Source organism: Microcebus murinus, chromosome 18, assembly GCF_040939455.1.
Source record: "Microcebus murinus isolate Inina chromosome 18, M.murinus_Inina_mat1.0, whole genome shotgun sequence".
Lineage (NCBI taxonomy): Eukaryota > Metazoa > Chordata > Mammalia > Primates > Cheirogaleidae > Microcebus > Microcebus murinus.
In genome coordinates, this window is record NC_134121.1 from 45,651,415 (window position 1) to 45,660,896 (window position 9,482).

A 9,482-nucleotide genomic window follows, 5' to 3' on the forward strand; every position below is an offset into this window, starting at 1 on the left:
CGGGAACGGAGCGCGGAGCCAACGAGATCGCGTCAGGCGCCGCGAGCGCCGCTTCCTGTTGTCAGTGGCAGTGAGGCTGCGGCGTCGGCTCCGAGGCTGAGGGGCTGCCGAACCAGGAGCTCCCACGCCTGCTCCCGCTCGGTTTGGTGAGTTAGGGGTTAGGGGGCGAGGAGGGCAGCGGAGGGGCGGCGGGGCCGAGACGCGAACGCGCGGTGGCCTCCAGCCCTCTACCAGACCCCAAACCCTTGGTTGCCTGAGACTGTCCGGCTTCCGAGCCCTCAACCCTTCCCAGCCCGCGGCCCGCACTTCCACCGCTGGTCCGTCCCCTGCGTCTTCTTCCGCCCGTGACCCGACCCCTGCCCTTACCCCCATCCCCTCACCACCGGTCTTACTCGTGACCCCCACTTTAGCCCCGTGCCAACCCCCGTCTCGGCCACGTCCCTTCGCCTGGCTCTAGCACGCCCCATCCTCACCCCTGCACCCCTCTGGCAGTCCTCATGCTCCACGCAGACCTCCCCTAGACCCACGGTTCTGGTTTCCCCTTTTCTGGCTCAGCTTTCTTATCCCAGTCTCCCACACGCCCTGCTCAGCTCCCCAAGAGCTCATCCCAGACACCCTGCCTCTGCCCAAGTGGGTGCCCTGTGGACTTTACCCCTTTCTTCTGGATAACTCCCAGCTCAGCCTTAGCCCAAGTCTTATATGTATCTTGTCCTCACAGACTCGGCCCCTAACTTCCTAGCCCACCATATACTTCCTTCTGTCTCCAGCCATCCTGAAGACACCTCATCCCTAAGTCTTTGCCGAACTGCCCCCAATTTTTGCTGCCTCAGTTCTTACCACCCTTACCCAATCTTATTGCAAAGGAGATCTCCATGTCCTTTCATCTCTGCTGTCCCCACCACAACTCTCCATCTGAACTCCACCTCCATTCTTCAGGATCAGAGCAGGGCAAAGTGGGGAGACTTCCTGGAGTAAGTGACTTCTAGGGTGAAACATGAAAAATGAATTAGGAATTAGGAAGGGGAAGAAAAGGAAGAAGAGTGTTCCAGACAGAAGGAACAGCATGTGCAGGCCATGACCAAAGGCACCATCCATGGGAAGAGCAGGGAGCACTTTGGCTGGATCAAGGAGGGAAGGGGGGAGTGTGTTGAGGGGCAGGCAAGGGCCAGATCATAGAGGGCAGGGCCCTGTCTCCTCCCTGCCCTCGCCAGTCCTCCATCCCAGGGCTGATTGCTGTTCCATGGCAGCCTTTCCTAAAATTGTGCAAAGAGTGCAAGATTGGAGTAGGACCCTCAGGATGCCCTTCACGAAGCTTCTTAGTACCCAGGGCCTGGTACCCTGGGGCCTCTGGTGCTCAGGGGAGGGCTGTGGTGCTGGGGTTCAGCATGGGCTTAGAAGGCCTTTCTGTGCCTGCCATAAACACTTTCTAGCCCTGTGTCACAGCCCAGGCTGCGGCCTTTTGAGGGGTTGTGCTCTCCTGGGGCCTTCAGGAAGGCAGGCCTCAGACCTTAGGTGGAAGAGCTGCTCCCACTGCCCAGCATGGGCTTCATGTCTGCCTTTGCTGGGCTGCTGGGGACTTGAACTAGCTCACAAGCCCCTCCAGGGTCCTCCCTTCGGCCTCCCCTTCCCACAGGGCTGGCACACAGAGCACCTGTCTGAAGGGCGCCGCCTTCATCCAGCTGTGGTTCTCACGGAGCCATGCCTGCAGTGCTCCTCGGGGCCCAGGGTGCCCAGTGCAAGCCCCCTGGGCCCTCAAGGCGGTCCCGAGGGACCTTAGACGTCTCCCCTGGGTGGCTACGCCCACCCAGATCATCAGCTGGATGACTTGATCACCATCTCTCAGCAGGTGCTGACTCACTCCCAACTTAGAGATTGCACGACCCAGGGCTCCAGAGAGTCTGCCCTCCTGCCTCCGTGACCAGGGTGGTAAAATCTCTTGGGTCAGGTGGGGCCTCATCACCCTCCCTTGGCCAAGGGGCCACGCATCTGCAGAGACCTGCAGACCTGTGTAGACCAGGTGCCTGCAGAGTGGGTTCTGGGTGCCGGCCCCACTCAGCCATCCCACCCTGCTGAGATGGTTTATTCATCGACTTTACTTACCCGTCTCTGAGCTGGCCTGTGCTGGTCACTGAGGCCAGTCCTGCCTCTTTGTGCCTGGCCCTGCTGCTCACCTCTGGACAGCAGCACTGCACCCGCAGTCCCTGCCTCACCCCAAACCCACGACATGAGTTAGCATAGTGGCTTCACTTCTCAGGGTGCCAGCTTTCCCATCTAGAAAGTAGGCTGGTGGTCCCCAGTTTCCAGTGGACTTCCTGAGTTGTGAGTGCCACGTGAGGGGCTCAGAGCCTAAACCAAAGATGGCTCTGGGTCAGTGTGGTGTGTGGCCCGAGGGAGGGCGCCTCAGCCATCATGGCAGGGTTCAGAGGAGCTCTCCGAGGAGATGGTATCTGAGCTGAGGGTTTGCAGATTCTTTTCTTTTTTTCTTTTAAAAAAATATTTTTCTTGTTTACAAAGATAGTCTTCAAAGGGAAGGATATTTGTGAAAGGGAATAAAGCAGCATTGCAGTCAACCCTTCTGGAATCCACCACCACCTGCTTCCAGACCTCACTCTGTGGGGCCAGTGGCATCGTGTCTGTATTGAACTGGGGGTTAGAAAAATGACTAAAGAGAAGAAAGGACAGGAAGGGGCCTTTCCTAGCTTAGGGACCCGTGGTGGGGGACAGGTGGGACCACAGCTCACCAGAGCTCGGAGGGCCCATGTGCCACACTAAGGCCACCAGTGGGGAGCCATCCAAGGTTCTGAGCATGAGACTGTCATATCGGATCAGCAGTTTAGGAAAGACTGTGCTGGCAGCAGTGGGTGCGGGCGGTGGAGGGAGAGCCTGGGGGGGGTAGTGTGGTGTGTTGGGGGCTGATTCTGGTGTTATACCTTATACTAATCATTCATTATAGTCTGTAATGTACGTGTGCTGCCTGATGCAGCAGTAGTCAGCATTTTCTTCAGACACGGTTGCTGCCTTGTGACTTGATAAGAGGCCTGAATTGTTGCACATAAGCAAATGCTCCCAACTCCCACAGGGAGGGCCCCTATGGTGGGAGTCTGGAGGCCATGAGAACAAGAATAAGAACTCTCCCAAGAACTGGCCCCCGATTGATGGTTGGTAGTCAATGACAGATAAGACTCCCCATGGAGCAGGGTGACCTAAAACAGGCACAACCGTGGGGGCCAGGAAGGAGCTGCCACCTGGGATTGAGACCAAGAAGCACTTCAAATGGCTGCATTGTTTTATGTTGCCTATCTCAGCCTTGGCTTTTGAGCTCTGTTCGGCACCTTAACTTTAGTAACCATTTTGAGGTCTGAGACCATGAGAAATTGTTCCCTTTTGAAACAACTCCGGAATTAACCGATATCGCTGCTATGCTCAGATGCTCACGTACAAGGAACTAACCTTGGGTCTGGGGGGGTATAAAAATAAAGCGACTGGTGCATTGGTCACTCGAGTCATTGTCATGTCCATGTGTGTCTGTGTCGTTATTTTATGTTCTGTGTCATCCCCCGTCCTGTAATTGGGCCACGTCAGTGGAGATCACCCCGGGGAGCAGGAAGGCCAGAGGCGAGGCTGAGCAGAAGAGGGCTGAGGCCTGAGGCCTGGGCAGCCTTTGCGTGTGGGAGCCGAAGTCAGGGAGGAGCTGCCCTGTGCTGGCGGCAGCAGCCTGGCCAGGCTCTCTGTCCCAGCAGGCCTGGGACACGTCTCCAAGGGCCAGAGAAGCCCCTGTGAGTGTCTTCTCAGGCCTTTGGGAAGGAACCATCACAGGACGCCCCACAGGGGTGTCCACCCACCAGACTTCAGGTACTCCTCCTGACAGCCAGGGAGGGTGGCCGGGGGTGGCCAGGGCCCCTCCCTTAGTTACAGGAGCTAAGATGCAGCCTTTTCCTCTGTCTTGCACTCTCTCCCAGAGAGCCATAGCGATTCCTCTGGTCCCTTCCCTGGTAGTCACCCTCGTGCCACTTCATTGTGTGGTTGGAGAATCTGAGGCCCAGAGCAGGCCTGGGGTGTGCCCTGGTGCACGTGGTTTCTCTTCCTGGAGGCAGGAGGAGAAGTGGCCTCTCTTGCCGGGGCCAGCGCTCTCTCCCTCTGGCCTGACTGAGCATGGCAGAGAAACCAGTTGCAGGGCCTTGCTGAGAGTGTGACAGGCCCAGGGGACAGGGACTCCCAGGGCTTCCATAACTGTGGGCAGAGGACAGATGACAGAACTCTCCATCCAAGTCAGCCCCACCCTCCTGCCAGCTCAGGGCCACCTGTGTCCCTCCCGCCCCCCACACCCTGTGTTTTCCTGGTGGTAAATGGCAGCCTCCTGTCCTCAGAAAGCTGGAAGCTTGGTCACCTGAGTGGCCGGTTGGCAGTGTCCTCACCCCATGGCCTGCCTGGTTGCTTGGTGGGACTCATCGCCACCCCAGATGGGGCTCCCCCTGTACCACAGCTGAGGCCAGCAGGGGGACTGCAGCTGAGCCCCCGTTCTAGATGCCACACAGCCCGCACCCTGGGGGCCTGGACCCAGGCTGGCACCATCCTGCCCCCCAATATCCAGGGCATCCTGGGGCAGGTTCCCAAACATCGTGTGACACAGTGTTCTCCCCCCACACACTACCCACGTACACACGGCAAGGCCAGGCAGGCTGTTGTACCAGGGATATTTTCAGCAGGTGCTTCCTCTGTCCCTCAGGATGTGACAGGCAGGATCCTGCCATTGGTGTGGTGGAAACCAGAGCTGAGCTGGCCGCTGAGCCCTGGTCCTCTGCTCCCCACCCCCACCTCCAAAATGGGATCTGCTGTGCATAGGACACATCTCGTTCCTCTCATGTGGCACTGAAACCAGAGAGGAATGTCTGTCCTGAGGCCAGACCAGCAGCTACAGGAGGGTAGAAGCCATATTCTGTGCATTTCTGCCCCCAGCTCTGTGCCTGGTATGTGATGGTAATTACAGCAGCAGACACCTACAGGCCTCACCAGGGAGGATAAGGGCGCAGGCGTCTGCATTTAAACTCCAGCTCTGGGGGCTGGGCGTGGTGGCTCACACCTGTAATCCTAGCACTCTGGGAGGCCAAGGCAAGTGGATTGTTCAAGCTCAGGAGTTCGAGACCACCCTGAGCATGAGCGGAAACCCCCGTCTCTACCAAAAATAGAAAAAAGAAACAAACAAACAAACTCCAGCTCTGTCACTAACTGGCTGTGTGACCCCAGGCAAGTTATTTATTTATTTATTTATTTTTTGAGACAGAGTCTCGCTTTATTGCCCAGGCTAGAGTGAGTGTCATGGCATCAGCCTAGCTCACAGCAACCTCAAACTCCTGGGCTCAAGCAATCCTTCTGCCTCAGCCTTCCGAGTAGCTGGGACTACAGGCATGTGCCACCATGCCCAGCTAATTTTTTCTATATATATATATTAGTTGGCCAATTAATTTCTTTCTGTTTATAGTAGAGACAGGGTCTTGCTCTTGCTCAGGCTGGTTTCAAACTCCTGGCCTGGAGCCATCTGCCCGCCTCGGCCTCCCAGAGTGCTAGGATTACAGGCCTGAGCCACCGTGCCCAGCCCCAGGCACGTTATTTACCCTCTCTGTGTTTCCTCTTCTCAAAAATGGGATTATAATAGCTCCAGCCTAATGGTTTATTGTGAGGATCTGAGGATTAAATGAATGGATGAATACATGTACAGCTCCTAGCCCAGTTCCTGGCATAAGAGTTAACATTTGTCATAGTTGTCCTCATTATTATGTGATTACTGTGTGCCAGACACTGTGGCAGATGCTTTAAATAAATACATCATTTAATCCTCTAAACAACTCTATTTTTCAGGGGAGGAAACCTGAGGTTCAGAGAGGTTAAGTAACCTGCCCATGGTCCCAGAAGCTGGTTAGTCACCTTGAAGTCTGGGTCCCAGGTCCAGGCAGGCTGGCTTGTGCTCTTAGCCCCTGCCCCGCTCTGGCAGGAGGTGTAGAAAACAAACAGCACAGCAATATGGAGATACCTTAAAGCAATACAAGTAGATCTATCATTTGATCCACCAATTCCACTACTGGGCATCTACCCAAAAGATCAAATGACACTCTACAAAAGGGACACCTGCACTCAAATGTTTATAGCAACATAGTTCACAATTGCAAAGTTGTAGAAACAACCCAGGTGCCCATCAATACATGAGTGGATTAGTAAAATGTGGTATATGTATACCATGGAGTACTATTTAGCTTTAAGAAACAATGGTGATATAGCACCTCTTGTATTTTCCTGGATAGAGCTGGAACCCATTCTACTAAGTGAAGTATCTCAAGAATGGAAAAACAAGCACCACATGTACTCACTAGCAAATTGGTATTAAGGGATCAACACCTAAGTGGACTTATAGGAATAACGTTTATCGGGTGTCCGGCAGGTGGGAGGAGGGTGGTGGGGGTGGATATATACAAACATAATGAGTGAGATGTGCAACGTTTGGGGGATGGTCATGCTTAAAGCTCTGGCTGAGGGGGGGGCATGGGCAATATACATAACCTTAACATTTGTACCCCCATAATATGCTGGAAAAAAAGAAAAAAAGCAGCACAGATTGGCACAGTCTTGGAAACTGTTCTACACAATCTCTTGTGTTTTCTTTGAAGGCTTAACCACAGGAATTATCTCTTGGAGTCTCCCCACAGGTTCAGTGTCGCTGACCTCCATCAGGTGAGACTGTCATGCTGCCCCTCCCACCTGCCCTTCCAGAGGGACCTCATTCCTGGAGAAATCAGAAAGGGAGATGGGTCAGGGGTGCCTGTAGTCTACCAAGGCAAGAAGCAATCTTCAGCTTTTCTGCACCTCTGGACAGGGTGCCTTGCTGCTACAGGCTCCCAGGCCCCCACCCCTGGGAGACACAGGCACACCAGCAAATCCCAGGACACAGGGCCGAGAGTTGGGAATGCTTCTGTCCTCAGGGGAGGGAACAATGAATTCGAGTCTCATCTGTAAATCCCATAATCCCCCAGTGACCTCATGCACAAGGGCCGGACACCTGCGTCACTCAGCCTGATTCGGGGAGGTTTGCTCAGTTCCCATGTGGGAACTGAGGGTAGTTCTCCAGGCAGGGTGTCAGGGAGCCTCAGCACAGCTGCTGAAAGGCCTGGTGGCCTGCGCTCGCCTTAGATCACAGAGGGGGTATATGAAGGATTCCTCAAGGCCCTGATCAAATTTGCCTCCTAGAACGTCTACCACTGTGACCTGTGCACCCAGCGTGGCTTCATTTGCCAGATCTGCCACCACCACAACATCATCTTCCCCTTTGAGTCTGACACCACAGCCAGGTATGTGGGACACCAGCCAGCGCCTCGCAGCCCCACTCCCACCCCCACAGCCTGGTGGAGCGTCCCAGGGTGGCAGCCCAGCTCTGAGGTACAGGAACACATTGGACATCTACTCTGGGCCTGGACCAAGGGGTGGGAGGTTGTCCAGGGCAGCCTGCACAGTCCTGCCAGCTCTGGTCCAGCTCAGAGGACAAGATGGGCCCTCCCAGGGCCTCAGGCTGTGAGTGGCTTGAGAAGGGACTGAATGGGTTCCTGCCCTGCAGTGTTGGCACAAGGCCTGGCACAAAGTGGACACCTGGTGGGTGGTAGCTGCCACTGCTTCTGCTGCTGTCATGATCATTCTTGTTCCCTGTTACTGCTACTATCAGGAGCCTTTAAATGGAAAAGTTCACCTTCCTAACCCATGTGGGAGGGGAGTTCCCACTAATGCTGGGAGCGTTAGTTCATTTTCAGTAGGTGTCTGCTGGCCATGATTCAGCGGACCCAGGGCTGACTTTTTTAAACTGCAGAGTCTTTCAAACATAGGCAAGAAATCATTCAGGCAGCATTTATAAAAAATGAAATAGGAGAGAGAATATCAGCGTGACTTACAGGCAAGCATTGTTTCTAGACTCTTGCTAGGGAGGGAGTGGCACAGCCACAGCCGTGTCGTGGGCTCTGGTCAAAAGCACTGGCCAGCCCTGGTCTCGCACCCAGCCAGCACAAGCAGCATGTGCCACTCTCTCCCCAGGTGTGCCGAGTGCAAGACCGTCTTCCACCAGAGCTGCCAGGCCGTGGTGAAGAAGGGCTGCCCCCGCTGTGCCCGCCGGCGCAAGTACCAGGAACACAACGTTCTCACCTAATCCCCACCTCCAGACCCCACCCTCGAGGTCAGGGGGTGAGTGCCAACAGCCTGGGCTGCGCAGTCTCACAGTGTCACAGCTGTGTCCCCTTGGCGGGAAGACCCTCAGATGTGACCAGAGCACAGGCCTCCCAGAGAAAGCCCAGGATGCCCGATGATGCTCCAGGACCACCCTGCTACCCTCTGCTCTGGGGGCGGGAGGGGTGGGTGCCACACGATGTCCTATCTGGGGGTAGACAAGGGCCTGTTCCTAACCAGGCCCTGGTCACCACCGTCATGGCACCTCCATTAGGTGGAAACACTGTGGAAATGAGACTTGGAAGCATTTTCAATTACATGTTCTTGATTAAAAGGTCTAGTTTTTTAAGGTGGGTTTTTCTCCTTCATATTGCAACAGAAAATATTTTTTTATTCTTGACCCTACACAAGTCACCCATGAAATCCAGGCATTCTTACCCTGAGCAGATGCACAGGAGCCACTCAGGCCTGGCTGGGCAGGTGAGCCACTGCCGGATGGGGCCTGGCGGCTGGACCGGGTGCCTTTCTTTCCTCCCTGCTGCCACGTGCCAAACTGCTCGTTGGCAGGGTGGGGCCAGGCCCGGTGACCCCTGCTTCCTCTCCCTGTGTCATCTTTCCTCCCTGCTCCCACACTCCTCACCTGAAGGGCCCGTCCCCTTTCTTGGTGTCAGTCCTGGCTCTTCTCTAGCTTGGGCTCTTGGTCCCAGCAGGAGAAGGAGAAATGACTCAACCAGCACTGTTAGCACTTTGCACCTACCTTAGTTCAGGGAAGGTCATCACCTTGCCCGCCCCTCAGCCCTGTGCCCTCCTTACTCCTCCGCAGACGGGCAGGCCAGTGCTACCAACGCCACAGCCCCACCTGCTGTGGGCTCTCAGTCACAACCCCTGCCCGCCTGAGCCCAGAGAGGGCAGCGAGCCCAGGCAGGGGCTGGCCTCAGGCACCGTGACTGCCGGGCCCTGCACTGTGGAGAGGTGACCGGGTCCTTCCACTGCTGAGATGTGCAGGGACGGGCAGAGAAGCTACCCTGAGGAAGCAGCCCCAGCCTCGGTCTTACAAAGCCATCAATTCCCAAAGCTTCGCTGGACTTCCCCAGCAGGGCGCTGCCGGACACGGGGAAAGTTCCGTGGCGCAGGATTGCCTTTTGATGGGGGTCTTGGGGCTGGGGTGGGAGCCTAGAATTGTTTGCACAGTTACGTTGAGACCCTTGAGGTTGGGGGGCGGGTGTGCTCCCTGTGCTCCCTCTGTTGCTTCACACCTGCCCGCCCACCGCTGGACCCAGCAGGCC

General features: G+C 55.8%; 1 long non-coding RNA gene across 1 annotated transcript; it reads left to right on the forward strand.

The window, feature by feature from the left end:
• The first annotated feature begins 60 nt into the window (after window positions 1–60).
• LOC105883561 (uncharacterized) lies at window positions 61–8,545 on the forward strand. The gene is made up of 4 exons (XR_001159813.2): window positions 61–146; window positions 6,660–6,723; window positions 7,237–7,337; window positions 8,068–8,545. It is a non-coding gene; the product is annotated as an uncharacterized LOC105883561 (long non-coding RNA).
• The last annotated feature ends 937 nt before the right edge of the window (window positions 8,546–9,482 follow it).